This window comes from Desmodus rotundus, chromosome 13 (genome assembly GCF_022682495.2).
Source record: "Desmodus rotundus isolate HL8 chromosome 13, HLdesRot8A.1, whole genome shotgun sequence".
In the NCBI taxonomy this organism is placed as follows: Eukaryota; Metazoa; Chordata; class Mammalia; order Chiroptera; family Phyllostomidae; genus Desmodus; species Desmodus rotundus.
The window spans coordinates 51,131,766-51,147,133 of record NC_071399.1 but is presented as its reverse complement, the minus strand read 5'-3'; the positions used below and the strand labels follow the sequence as shown (position 1 = coordinate 51,147,133).

The window sequence follows — 15,368 nt, the reverse complement described above, 5'->3', positions numbered from 1 at the left end:
CTCTGTCCTGTTCCATTGGTCTATGTGCCTCTTTTTATGCAAGTACCAGGCTGTTTTGATTACAGTGGCTTTGTAATACAGTTTGATATCAGGTATCGTGATCCCTCCTGCTTTGTTCTTCTTTGTCAAAGTTGCTGCAGCTATTTGGGGTAATTACTAGTTCCATATGAATTTCAGAAATGTTTGTTCTATATCTGTGAAATATGTCATGGGTACTGTAATAGGGATTGCATCAAATCTATAAATCGCTTTGGGTAGTATGGCCATTTTGATGATGTTAATTCTTCCAATCCATGAGCATGGTACATGCTTCCATTTGTTTGTGTCTTCCTTAATTTCTTTCTTCAGTGTTGTGTAGTTTTCTGAGTACAGCTCTTTTACCTCCTTGGTTAGGTTTATTCCTAGGTACTTTATTTTTCTTGTTGCTATATCGAATGGGATTTTTTCCCTGATTTGTGTTTCTGCAGTTTCGTTGTTGGTGTACAGGAATGCCTTTGATTTCTGGGTATTGACTCTGTATCCAGCTGTTTTGCCAAATTCATTTATTAGGTCGAGTAGTTTTTGAGTGGAGTCTATAGGGTTTTCCATGTACACTATCATGTCATCTGCAAACAGTGACAGTTTCATTTCCTCCTTTCCAATTTGGATGCCTTTTATTGCTTTTTCTTGTCTGATTGCTGTGGCTGGAACTTCCAATACTATGTTGAATAGGAGTGGTGAGAGAGGGCATCCTTGTCTAGTTCCTGATCTTAGTGGGAAAGCTCTAAGTTTTTGTCCATTGAGTGTGATGTTGGCTGTAGGTCTCTCATATATGGCCTTTATTATGTTGAGGACTGCTCCCTTTATTCCCACTTTGCTGAGTGTTTTTATCAGAAATGGATGCTGTATCTTATCGAACGCTTTTTCCGCATCTATTGATATGATCATGTGATTTTTGTCTTTGCTGTTGTTGATGTGATGTATTATGTTTATTGATTTGCGAATATTGTACCATCCTTGCATCCCTGGGATGAATCCCACTTCATCATGGTGTATGATCTTTTTAACGTATTGCTGGATGCAGTTTGCCAATATTTTGTTGAGGTTTTTAGCATCTGTGTTCATCAGCGATATTGGCCTGAAGTTTTCTTTCTTCATTGTGTCTTTATCTGGTTTTGGAATTAGGATGATGTTGGCTTCATAAAAAGAGTTTAGGAGTCTTCCATATTCTTGAACTTTTTAAAATAATCTGTGCAGCATGGTGGTTACCTCTCCCATAAAGGCTTTGTAGAATTCTCCTGTGAAACCGTCTTTCCAGGGCTTTTGTGTGTCGGAAGCTTTTTGATTACTGTTGCAATTTCATCAGGTGTTATTGATCTGTTCAAGCTTTGTGCTTCTTCTTCACTGAGTTTTGGAAGATTATATTTTTCTAGAAATTTGTCCATTTCATCTAGGTTTTCACATTTCTTGGCATATAATTCTTCATAGTAATTTCTTACAATCCTCTCTATTTCTGTGGTACCAGTTGTCATCTCTCCTCTTTCATTTCTGATTGTGCTTATTTGGGTCCTCTCTCTTTCTTTCTTGATGAGCCTGCTTAAAGGCTTGTCGATTTTGTTTATCTTTTCAAAGAACCAGCTCCTGGATTCATTGATGTTAGAATTGCTCTTTTAGTCTCTATGTCATTTAATTCTGCTCTTTTCTTGGTTATTTCCTTCCTTCTACTTGCTCTGGGCTGTCTTTGTTGTTGTTCCTTGAGTTCTTGAAGACGTAGGGTTAGGTTGTTTATTTGAAATGTTTCCATTCTTTTTAGGTAGGCCTGTATCACTATGAACTTCCCTCTCAGGATTGCCTTTGCTGTGTCCCATAGGTTTTGGGTTGTTGTGAGTTCCTTTTCATTTGTTTCCAGAAACTTTTTGATTTCTTCCCTAATCTCATTCTTGTCCCACTCAATGTTTAATAGCATGCTATTCAATCTCCATGATTTTGAGTGTTTTGGGTTTTTTTCCTTGAGGTTGGTTTCTGGTTTCAGTCCCTTGTGGTCAGAGAATGCTTGATATGATTTCAATTTTCTTGAATTTGTTGAGGCTTGCTTTGTGTCCTATCATGTGGTCTATCTTTGAAAGTGTTCCATGTGCATTTGAAAAGAATGTGTATTTTACTTCTATGGGATGAAGGGCTATCTATATACCAGTTAATTCCATTTAATCTAGGGCATTGTTCAGTGAGACAATATCTTTGTTGATATTTTGTTTGGAAGATCCATTCATTTTTGACAGTGGGTGTTAAAATCTCCTACTATAATTGTGTTGCTGCCAATATCTTTCTTGAAGTCCTCGAAAATTTTCTTTATGTGTTTGGGTGCTCCTATGTTGGGTGCATATATATTTACTATGTTTATGTCTTCTTGATGCATTCTTCCCTTGAGAATTATGAAGTGACCTTCTTGGTCTCTTTTTGTGGCTCTTTTTTTGAAGTCCATTTTGTCCGATATGAGTATTGTTACCCCAGCTTGCTTTTCCTGTCCATGTGCTTGGAATATTTGTTTCTAGCCCTTCACTTTCGGTCTGTGTAGTTCTTTTGTTCTGAGGTGGGTCTTCTGCAGGCAGCATATGTGTGGGTCATGTTTTCTTATCCATTCCACTATTCTGTGTCTTTTGATTGGGGCATTTAATCCATTTCCATTTAAAGTTATTATTGATAGGTATTTATTCATTGCCATTTTGTCCTACCTGTGTTCCTCTCTCTTTCACTGTTTTTCTTCCTGTCCTGAAAGTAAGCCCTTTAGCATCTCCTGCAGAGGTGGTTTGGAGGAGTTATGTCCTTTGAGGCTCTTTTGTCTGGGAAGCTCCTTATTTCGCCTTCCATTTTAATTGAGAGTCTTGCTGGATAAAGTAGTCTCTTTGCAGGCCTCTGGTTTTCATTACTTGGAATATTTCTTGCTGTTCCCTTCTGGCTTGGAGTGTTTCCATTGAGAAGTCAGCTGCTAGTCTTCTTGGGGCTCCCTTGTATGTTACTTCCTGTTTTTCCCTTGCTGCCTTTAAGATTCTCTTTTTATCTTGGAATTTTGCCATTTTAAGTATGATGTGTCTTGTAGTGGGCCTCTTTGGGTTCCTCTTGATTGGGACTCTGTGTTTACTGGATTTGTGTGACTTTTTCTCTCATGAAATTAGGGAAATTTTCCATCATTACTTTTTCAAACAGGTTTTCTATCCCTTGCTCTTCTTCTACTTCTGGTATCCTTACTATACATATTTTAGTACATTTCATGTTGTCCTGGATTTCCCTTCACCCCTTTTCATTTTTTTCTGAGCCTCTTTTCATTTTCTTGCTCATTCTGGGTGTTTTTTTCTACCTTGTCCTCTAGCTCGCTGGTCTTATCTTCTGCTTCATCAAGCCTGCTTTTGATTCATTCTACTGTGTTCTTCAATTCAGAAATTGTATTCTTCATTTCCTCTTGGCCCTTGTTGATAGTTTCTATTTCCTTTCTCATGTTGATATAGTTTGCAGAGAGTTCATTGTAGTTTCCCTGTAGTTTCTGGTAATTCTCTGTGAGCTCATTGAGCTTCCTTATAACCAATGCTTTGAACTCAGTATCTGATAGTTGACTTGCCTCTATTTCCTTTAGCATTCTTTCTGAGACTTCCTCCTTTCCTTTCATTTGGGATTTGTTTCCTTGTCTGCCCACTGTTTGTGAGACTCTTCCTGTTAGCCTCTGCTTATTAAGTTGCTCTGTTCTGACCCCCTGGATTTATGGCGTATCTGTGGTAGAATACCTGTGAGACTCAGTGGTACATTCTCCTTGATCTCCAGAGCTCACTGATCTTGGGCTGTTGTTTATGTTGGCTCTGTGTATGTCTTTGGTTTTTGGTTGTTGTTGGGTCTATCTTTGGTGGGTCATTCCCACCAGCTGGTTAACTGAGGGTCACTCTGTCCACTACCTCTTGTATTCTGTTGTGCAGGTATGGGCAGGTTGTGTTGGAGCTGGTTCTTCTGTGTGTACAAGGTTTTGAGGCTTTTCACTTGCTCTTGTTCAGTTGTTTGTTCTGAGAAATATCTCCACTATTAGTTGTATTTCCAGATAGGTCCTGGGTTGAGTTAGTGTGGCTTCCACTCCCTCCTTCACCTTCTTCTGTTGTTATCTGTTGGTGATTCTTTTGTTGCTGGGTTTCCTCTTCCAGCAGGTATCCTGGTGTTCACAGCTTCTATCTACCTTTTTTCGTGATTGATTGGAGGGGGAATGCAAAATGGTTTAAGACAGCAGGAGTGTATTCTGTGATATTTAAAGTACCATCCCATAGAGAAGAGATAGGAGATCCTTTGGATATGTATAGTGTTAACCATGATAATTCACCCAACTAGCCACTTTTTAGAAAGGGTATAAAGAAGATAAGACTCTTGTTGGGTGAGGGGAAGGATTTTGAGTTGGATCTAGAAAGCTGTGAACTTGTGGGAGGTCAGATTATGAGGTAAAGTGAGAGTAAAGGATAGAAAACAGGTGTCCATCTTTGGGTCTAACTCTGGTCTTTTCATTGTTCCAGGTTTTATTGTCTCACTTGTGGGAATTTAAAAATAAATAGAGAAGAGGAAGGGAGTAGAGATATAAAGGGAAAGAAAGAAGGAATAAAACAAGAAAGAAGGAAAGAGAGGAAGAAGGTGTTAAAAAATAATAATAATAAAATAAAGAATTACTTTTAAAAAAGCCTCCTGCTGGCTTCAAACTGGCCAAGTCAGTTTTGCTGGTCTTTTTGGCTGCAGCAGGCTGAGGGGGGCTTAGTTTCCCTCTCCTCCCTTCCCAATTGGCCCTTGGCCAGCCTCCAGCTCAGTTCCTCAGCAGCCTCTGGTCCCACAGGTTTGGGTGCACACTTTCCTCAGGGCTACAGGTGCGAGCTCCGGTCCTTCCATGGTACCTTCTCTCCCGCTTCCTTGGATATAGGCTCAGGGCCTTCCACACCACTGTGGGAGCTGGGTGGGGAGGAGGCTGGAGCAGCTGCTGCAAGAGAATTCCCCAAACTGCCACTGAGTGTCTCTTTTTTTTAACTTTTTCTTTTTGAGCAATTCCTCCAGCCCAATCCTGCCACTCCATAGAAGGAAGGGCCTGTCATCTCACACAGCCCACCTCTCCAGCTAGACCGGGGACTGTCCGGGTCAGGGCCCATCACGGCCCAACTCTCAACTCTCCCCAGTCTCCATGGGTTTACCACTTTGTCCTATTCCCCTCCCTGCGACTTCAAGCAACCAAGTCTCTCTCCGTGCTGCTCAAACATTGTTTGGCAGGGGAGGGAGCTGTTAACCTGGCTCTCTCCCAAGAGTCTTGCGGCAGACCTGGCAGGTACCGGGCCTGGGGCTGCAGCTGCCCTGGTCCCCACACTGGACCTTATTGTCCTGAAGCAATCTCCCTACCATCTGATTTTTCAGTGTCCTCTACGCTTTTTGGTCTCCTATCTTCATATATGCTGGGGTACTGTTGGCTGTTCACTTTGTTCTTCAGTAGATTGGCTAGGTGTTTCATCCATGTGCAGGGGGAAGTGGTCTCTGCTCCCACCTATCTTGCCATCATCTTGAACTCCAACTCAGCACCCATTTATGATAAAAACTCTCAGCAAAGTGTGAATAGAGGAAACATACCTAAACATAATAAAGGTCATATATGACAAACCCACTGCCAGCATCATACTCAATGGGCAAAAACTGTAAGCATTCCTCCTCAGATGGGGAACAAGATAGGGATATCCCCTTTCACCTCTCTTATTAAACATAATACTGGAAGTCCTAGTGCAGCAATCAGGAAAGAAGAAGAAATAAAAAGCATCTAAAATGGAAAGAATAATATAAAACTGTCTTTATTTGCAGATGACATGATACTGTACATAGAGAACCCCAAAGATTCCACCAAGAAAATACTAGAAATTATGGATGAATTCAGCAAAGTTGCAGGATACAAAATTAATATCCAGAAATAAGTTGCAGTTTTATATGCCAATAATGAATGACCAGAAAAGGAAATTAAGAAGACAATCCCATTTACAATTGCTTCAAAAAGAATAAAATAAACCCAACTAAGGATGCAAGATACCTGTACACAGAAAATTATTAGACAATGAAAAAAGAAATTGAAGAAGATACAAATAAGTAGAAGCACAAACCATGTTCATGAATAGGAAGAGTTAACATCATTAAAATGTCCACACTACCCAAAGCAATATATAGATTTAACTCAATTCCTATCAAGATTCCAATGATGTATTTCACAGAACCAGAACAAATATTTTAAAAGTTTATGTGGAACCACAAAAGGCCTTGCATAGCAACAGTGATCTTGAGAAAGAAGAACACAGTTGGAGGAATCACACTACCTAATATCAAACTATACTACAAGGCCATAGTAATCAAAACAGCCTGGTACTGGCATAAAAACAGATACATAGATCAATAGTACAGAACAGAGAGCCCGGAAATAAACACACACCTTTATAACCAATTAATATTCAACAGAGGAAGCAAGCACATACAATGGGCTAAATATAGTCTATTCAATAAATGGCACTGGGAAAATTGGAGAGATACACACAGAAAAATGAAGCTAGACCATCTTCTTATACCACGTGCAAGAAAAAATTCAAAATGGATTAAAGACTTAAATGTTAGACCTGAAATCATGAAAATCCTAGAAGAAAACATAGGCAGCAAAATCTCAGATACTGCTCATAGAATTTTTAAAAAAGATTTTATTTATTTATTTTTAGACAGAGGGGAGAGGAGGGAGAAAGAGTGGGAGAGAAACATCAGTGTATGGTTGCCTCTCACGTGGCCCCCACTGGGGGTCTGACCCACAACCCAGGCATGTGGCCTGACTGGGAATCAAACTGGTGACCCTTTGGTTTGCTGTCTGCACTCAATCTACTGAGGTACACCAGCCAGTGCTCATAGAATTTGTTTTAATCATATATATCTCCCCAAGCAGGGGAAACAAAAGCAAAAATAAACAAATGAGACTACATCAAACTAAAAAGTTTTTGCACAGCAAAGGAAAACATGAACAAAATAAAAAGAAAACCCACAAAATGGGAGAACATATTTGTCAATACATCTGATAAGGGGTTAATATCCAAAATTTATAAAGAATGTACAAAATTCAATACCAAGAATACAAACAACCCAATTAAAAAATAGGCAAAGGACCTGAACAAACACTTCTCCAAAGAGGACATAGAGATGGCCAACAGACATATGAAAATATGCTCAATGTCAATAATAATCAGAGAAATGCAAATTAAAATCACAATGAGATATCATTTCACACCTGTCAGAATGGCTATCATCAATAAATCAACAAACAACAAGTGCTGGAGAGGACGTGGAGAAAGGGGAACCCTTTTGAACTGTTGGTGGGAGTGCAGACAAGTATAGCCACTGTGAAAAGCAGCATGGAGATACCTCAAAAAATTAACAATGGATCTGGCTTTTAACCCAGCGATCCCACTTATGGGAATATATCCAAAAGAACCCAAAACATTAATTTGAAAGAACATGAGCACCCTATGTTCATTGCAGAATTATTTATAATCACCAAGATATGGAAGCAGTCCAAGTGTCCATCCATAGATGAGTGGATAAAACAACTATAGGACGTTGACACAATGGAATTCTACTCAGCCATAAAAAAGAAGAAAATTTTATCTCCTGCAAAGTATGGATGGACCTGGAGAACATTATGCTAAGTGAAATAAGCCAGTCAGTGAAAGACCAATACCATATGATTTCACTCATATGTGTATCTAATGAACAAACTCAACTAACAAGGAAAAGAGAGACAGACTCATAAGCAGAGAGCAGATGACAGCTAGTGGGGTATGAGGGGTTATGGGGTAGAGGGATTGAGCAAAAAGGCAAAAGGACTCATAGACATTGACAACATGGAAAAATAATACCATAAAGACTATGCTAAGTGAAATAAGCCAGGCAGTGAGGGACAAATACCATATGATTTCACCTTTAACTGGAACATAATCAACAATAGAAAAAAGCAAACAAAATATAACCAGAGACATTGAAGTTAAGAACAATCTAACAATAGCCAGAGGGGAGTGGAGAGGGGATGGGGGGAGAGGGGTTTTCAGGAATACTCTAAAGGACACATGGACAAAACCAAGGGGGAGGGTGGAGGTGGGGGAGGGAGGTGGGTTTGGCTGGGTGGGGTGGAGGGGTGGGGTGAAAATGCAGACAACTGCAATTGAACAACAATTAAAAAAAGATTGAACAAAAATATATAAACAAAAGAAAAAGACAAAAAATTAAAAAGAAAAGTAAAAGAAAGCTTTTATGGGAAAAATTTCCCAAAGTTCAACAGTTTCTAAGTTCTTTTCTTTTAATTTATAAGTTCACTGGACACTTTGGAAAGATCCAGAGAAATAAAAGTCATCAAGTCATTTCCCTGCTCTCTGCATACTTGAAGGATGAAGTGGAGGCCTCCAACAAGTGAGGGAGAAGACAGAAATGCTAACAGAGGAGAGTAGGTGGATGAGGCAAGGGATATCTGACTGAAGGGAGAAAGTTTCAGTCAGGGACCTAATGAGCTCCCCACAAACTGATCGTCAAATTTCTGTAACATGGAGTAGAGAGTTGAAACCAGGAGGAATGGTGAAAAGCCAGTATAAAAGGACTTCCTTTGTTACTTATGTTCTTTAGTTTGCTCTCAGATTTCAGATTTTCTACCCGCTTTTCTCCCAGGCACTACACTGGTACCTTCACAACATCAGCCCTACTATTTATTTCATCTGGGGTCCAGGTCCTGTTTTCTCCCTGAATCTCTGAAGTTGTCTTCTCTCTGCTATTTTCCTGCACTGAGTTTTGAGATTATCTTTCCCAAAATCATGTTCCCATATCAAACGACAGTGGTCTGCTTTAAGCACTAACCCAGAAACTCTGGTTGTCTAAACACAGCGGATGCATGTTAGTGTGAGTGTAAACAGCTAAAAAAATAAATGTAAGCCCAGACTAGAGGTGTGACAGAGCCAGGGTCTACACCCAGCGCCAGCCTTCATTCAACTCTGCCAATTTCAGTATTTTCAGCTCTAAGTGAGAAGTTTATAGTCTGGGCAGTCCTGGTCCTCCTCAGCAGAGAAATGCAAAGAAGGTCTGAATCTGCTTATCACAATGACTGAGGACTGAGGAACCAGGGCTATTACCATTCTAAAACTGATGGGATGATCTTATATCATAAATATCTATAGTGGCATTAAGAAACTCCAGTAGGTGATTTTTAATGTTCCCTCAATGAATGTGAACTCTTAAACTTAAGTGGAATATGGAGAAGTTAGGAGACTTGGAAAAGAGCAGAGAATTTTTGGATTAAACAATTTTATAGGAAAAGTTTTAAAAAATTAGTTTATTCTCCTAAAGAGAAAAAGGATGACCCGAGTCTATAATAGGGCACTCTGACTAATAAATTTTCTCTTTGCATGAAGAAAAAATAAATTGCCATCATAGGAGGTTAGGAATTACTTAGGCTTTCTTGACAACAAGGTCTAAGAAAGAAGAATCTGTATCAGGTTTCAAAAGAAAATTGAGTAAGTATAAAGATTTGAAAACAAACAGATTCTCATTGGTTTTGGAAAGTTTAAGTGAGATCTGGGTTATAGAGTAGGAGGAATATTTAGGTAGCTTCTCAAGTCCTTCCCAGCACTTCTGTTTCTATGGATACACTTATTAGGTTTCTACATACTACAATATTCCACAAAATTGACAGAAGGGAGTGTTGAAGATGGAGGCACAAGTTCCCACCCACTCTTACCCCTGATATGTACTGCACGTCTCACACTTCAAAGCTAGTCAATCATGAGGCCCAACAATGAAGGGTGCAGTGGGAAACCTGGAATCTAGCCAGCACTGCAGTAAAATCTACTGTGATTTCTCAAAGTGCAAAAAGGAAAAAAAAAAACCATTATGAAGGGCTATTAGGGGAGAAAATATTTGTCGCCATGGACAGAATAAAAGTCCTACCAAATAAAATAAATGCTTTTGGAAAAAGATGTGTCATTCCAGGGAGAGGACTATTCCTTTTCCCTTGTTCTTTAGTTTTTGTCCACGCAGTGTACCAAGCTGTATCCTCTCTCCTGTTTATTTTTCCAGCCATAAAAGACACATGCATTGAATATATCCTTTGGGTAGGTCTTTTGTCAGAAAGCAGTTTAAAAATAAAAGTGTTTTACTTGTACTATCTCAACAGCAAAGCATGTACTTCTAAAATTGGTTTGCTAGCAAGCTTTTTCCGTGAGTAAACAACAGTATTGTTAGTGATTTTTCAAGCTGTTAATATACACACATTAAAAGAAACAGCAACAACCCTGTTCTACCATCATAAATCATAGGGTGAGTAGCCCTTGGTAGAACTAAGTGAAAGCATTCTGGCCACTGAGACTTTATACTTTAAAAAAAGTCATAATGATAATATTGACAAATGTAGTTTGGATTTTCAATGTTTCAAAATATAATTCATCCACAAGGTTTTAACTATTATAATTGAAAGTACATAAAGTGTGATATATGTGGACATGTAATACAAACTATTGAATCTGTCCAGTTCGAACCTATGAATGCAAAAATAAAATTTGTTTTAAGCCAATGTGGAGGATATTTTATTTCTAATATCCTTATAACATCCCACATAATATACTTACAATAACTATGAGAAGTAGTATATCAAATTTCTTTTCACTGATATCCATCTCCCAATGAAATCAAAGGATTATAATCAGTGCAAAATCTGGGTAAGTAATCCAGAGTTCTTATTGCAATAGAGTAGGACTATTAATCCATTTTTAAAATATCCCTCAAAATTAATAGTACCGTTGGTGAGAGAAATGGAAAAATTAACACAAACCTTAAGAACTCCAGTAGATAGGAAGAAATATAATGTTCTTTAAGGACTTGAGTGAAGCCATGTATTCACAAAAGTCTTTTAAATGGAAGCTGTTCACCGAGGAAGCCCCACGGAAGACAGTGTGGCTTTGGCATGCCAGGTGCTTCTGGAAGGAAAGAAAAGCAGGCCATTAGATTATGTCCAAAGTACCACTGCTGCCAGTCTCAGCCTTCGTGGTCACAAAGCACTGTATTAGCACTTATTGCTATTATTTTAAAAATTAAGTTCTGCTAATTTTTTCCCTCCTAAATCTCCTTATGTATCACTGCCAGAGTGGGAAATAGTATTCTTTTTAGCAGTTTTTAGAAATTTCCAAAGGTCAGAAGTATTTTACTAAGCAAAATCTGCTTTTACCCTTTTCTAAATAGGCCAGGATTGAGACTGTGGATTGGGTATGAGTCCAAGGGAGCAACACTGGTATTTACTGTGTGCCTACCTGCTGCGAGGAGTTGTGCAAGGGGCTGCGTGTGCATGGGCACTTGAACCTAAAGAACAGCCTTGCAGTGTTAGAGTACTGGTTCCATTTGACAGAGAAGACTAAAGCATGGTCAGGCTTAGAACCTGAGACTAGCAAAGCCCAAAGGCTCAGGTGTGGCTCTTTCCCTCATTCTACTCTGTAGATTCTGTGATTTAGAAAACTATTTCACATCCAGACTGATAAGAGAATACATAATGTTGCAATATATGAAATTAATTAAGAAATTTCTTTCTTAATTTGCTTTATTTATTTATTTTATCAAACCTTGTCTTATTCAGTGAAGACCCACAGAAATACAGACACACAGTTTTAAGCAGTGCCCTTTGTCACCCACTTCTTTGACTTATGCAAAGAGAGAGAACTTTTTGGAAACCGAGGAACTCCCTTGTACTATGGGGCAGTTTGTGTGCCGAGTTCCATCTAGGACAGCAGCACAAACGTCTAGCCTTCCCATGGTCCCTTCACATGACCCACAGTCTCTTCACTGTCTCAGTGAAAAACAGCACCTTCTTTTCCCAAGGGTTTTCCTGATGCATAAGAAATGGAACCACACCTTCTGTGGCTATCGCTGAGTGATATTACTGTATCTCCCCGTGGCTAGCTCCATCTTTACAGCCGAGTGGCTGAGCTAGGCTCAACAGGGCTCAATCCAGAGTTCCATTCTCTTTTAGCCAACTCTCTATGTGTTTCAGCTGGTTCCAGGGCCCACACAGCCCTCCGGCTCACCCTCCACAGGCTGTCCCAGCAGCCACTCCTAAAGTATGCCTGAGGGTCACTGCCCACTAATTAATCACTTCAAAATTTCTCTCAAAGCGTCAGCTTTTGATGGCAAGACTTCTGTGTGGGTCTTGGAACTTTTAGCTCACATCCACACTGTACTTAGGAAGGCTACAGAATGATGGAGTGGAAGGTCACACATAACTTTTTAATTTTTTTCTTTTCTTCTATTTTTGGCACCAAGAGCTTGTCATGAATAAGAAACAGGGAAAAATACTGCTAGGATTTTCAGAGTTGTGCAGGCGTGTAGCCTAGGATTATTACATTGGGGAAAAAAAAATAGAGCCAAACAGAGCCAGTTTATCTTTGCATAAAAGAAGGGAAACAGCATGATGAAGAATAGGGAAAAGAAGTATTTGGACTGTAGAATCTAACCTAAATGACAGAAATACAAAATAAGTAGAAATATGTCTTAAAACCTCACATAATAGCATTCTGTTTTCTTTATACCACTTAAAAGCAAAATTTCATGTTTCATGCCTAAACTTGTAGACCCCATTTCCCATAAAATCTCAATGGCAATTTTCAAGTACTCACTCAGCCACTATTTATTGCATACTTATAAGTCAATTAATTAGTAAGAAAATTCCAAGAATACTAAAATAAACAAGATAATAATCTTTCCTTGAATCATCTACTACCTTGGAGGGGGATACAACTAGGATGTCAAATATAAGAAGGTGGTATTAATAAGTATTTGAAAGAATGGGGTCTGGACCAGACTGCCTGAGAGTGTTCCCACTTTATCTTACAAATTAACTATATGACTAGCAGCAAGGTACCTCTTTAACCTCGGCTTCTTCATCTGCAAAATGCAGAAATGATATACTTATGGCACAGGCTATTGTGAGCATTAAGTAAAATAACCAATGTAAAGTGCTTGGTCCAACCTGTGGCACATCGTGAGAACTCATCAAACGTTAGGAAGACGTGATAGTATTGATGTATAACAGAACATGATGATGTTGGTGAGGCAGAAAGTACTCTGACTCCATCGGGGATGACGGGAATCAAGAAGGCTCCAGTGAAAAAGGTAACATGCAAGACCAACCATAGCTAAACAGGCACAAATAATTAGGCTTTTACAGATTCTCTGCTGATCATTGAAAAGCTAGAAAATGGGCTACTTTAGAAAAAATTAGATCCATGAAATTAGACATTATTTTCCAGGATTTGGCATGAAAGTGCATAACAACCATAATAACATAGCCAGAGAATTGTAAAAACAAAATTTTATATTGCTACTAAGAAAGACACAATATCTTGCTGGATCCTGTCCTGTTCAACTGTAATCCAAAGTGATACCCTGGCTTTTAACGGAGCTTGGCAAGATCTATACACACTATTTTAAAACTTAGCCTCAGATTTCAATCACTGGGCTTGTAATATCATATCATAGCATCTTCTCATTGATGCTTTTATAGATAGTAAATCTTGAAATCAGGAAGCTAAGTCTCCCAATATTGTCATTCTTTTTTCAAAAATGTTTGACTCAATAAAAAAATAGAGAAAAGTGTGATTCTCATAAGACCTTGTATTTCCATATAAACTTTAGAATCAATCTGTCAATTTCTACTAAAAAACAAATACCCACCCACCCTTTTGGGACCATATTCAATCTATATGGTTTTGGAAAAAAACAATATCTTAACAATACTGAGTCTTTCATCCTAGAATATGGCATCTCTCCCCATTTATTTAGGTCTTCTTTAATTTTTTATCAGAAATGTTTTATAATTTTCAGTGTATATGTCTTATACTTCTTCATTTAAATATATTATCTTATGGTTTTGATAGTATTGTAAATGATATTTTTAAAATTTCATTGTCAAACTGTTTTTGGTGTATAGAAATAAAACTGATATTTTTATATTGACCTTGTATCCTGAGGTCTTGATAAATTAAATCAACAGATTTTTGTTAACTTCAAATAGATTTAAATGCCTTAGGGTTTTTCTAGATATACAATCATGTCATTTACAAATAGGGATAATGTAATTACTTTGTCTTTTCCAATATGTAACATTTTAAAATGTATTTTTAGTTAATCCTATTGCATTGGCTAGGCCATCCAGTACAATGTTAAACAGAATTAGTGAGAGTGGACACCCATGTCTTCTTTCTAGGAGGAAAGCATTCATTGCCTCAATATTGTTAGTTGTAGGTTTTGCATAGATACCCTTCTATTTCTAGTTTTGCTGACAGTTCTTTATCATTATTAGGTGCTAAGTCTTGTCAAATGCTGTTTCTGAGTGTACTGAGATAATATGATTTTTACTCTTTATTCCATTAATGTGGATGAGTTTTTGAATTTTGAACTATACTAGCATACCTGGAATAAATTCAATTTGGCCATGGTGTATAATTATTTCTATATAACTGTGTTATATTCCTAATTGTGGGTTAAGTATTTTTGTGTCTATGGTCATGAGGGATATCAGTGTGTAATTTTTTATAGTGCCTTTATGACTTGGTGTTAAGGTTATGCAGGTATCAGAAAAATGACTTGGGAATTATTGTCTCTATTTTCCATACTTACTAACTATTAGTATTATTCCTTCCCGAGAAGTTTGAAGAAATTTACTAGTGATACTATCTGCAACTGGAATTTTCTTTGTGGGACAGCTTTCAACTACAAATTCAATTAATTAAACAAATACAGTGTTATTCCTATTCTCTATTTCTTCTTCTATCAGTTTTAGTAGATCTTAACTTACTAAACAAGAAATTCATCCATTTCATCTATAATGACTTTCTTTGTCTCTTACTGCTTTTCACACTCCTAATAACAATTTCTGCACTCATGTTTTTTCCTTTCTACTTCACTTGACTAAACTCTATCCATCTCTCTGGGTCTCCTTTCTTGATATATTTCCCAAAATGACACTTTTATCTTTTTCTGTTAGCTTCTACAGCCCTTACTAATTTAATCTTGTGCTGCCTTGTATTTTTTATCTTTTATTCATTTATTTCTGAAAATAGATTATGGAATCTTTTAAGGTAGAAATTATTTCTTAAACTTCATGGTCACTATAGCATCTAGCATAGTCTTTAACATTAAGTAAATATTTGTGAGATTCTTGATTTGTCCACCCTGTGGGTTTGTTTAACCATCTATTGTGGATGAGCTTAGAGCATCTTATAGTGCCAGAAAGCATGTAAGTATTAAAATAATAATAAAAACACAAACTAAGATTCGGCTTGTCAAACAGC

At 37.9% G+C, this 15,368-nt stretch overlaps 1 protein-coding gene across 19 annotated transcripts in view; it reads right to left on the bottom strand.

Annotated features, from left to right (window-relative positions):
• Window positions 1-15,368, bottom strand: part of ENOX1 (ecto-NOX disulfide-thiol exchanger 1) — a 609,204-nt gene that overhangs the window by 307,675 nt on the left and 286,161 nt on the right. For 7 of the 19 annotated variants that reach the window (XM_045202213.2, XM_045202206.3, XM_045202230.3 and 4 more), the window contains one exon: window positions 10,862-11,006. The exons of 10 other annotated variants lie outside the window; for them this stretch is intronic. The gene's annotated coding sequence lies outside the window, so the exon portion shown is untranslated. The remainder of the gene's footprint in view (window positions 1-10,861; window positions 11,007-15,368) is intronic. 2 more of the 19 variants (XM_045202221.3, XM_045202208.3) reach the window with 1 other exon arrangement.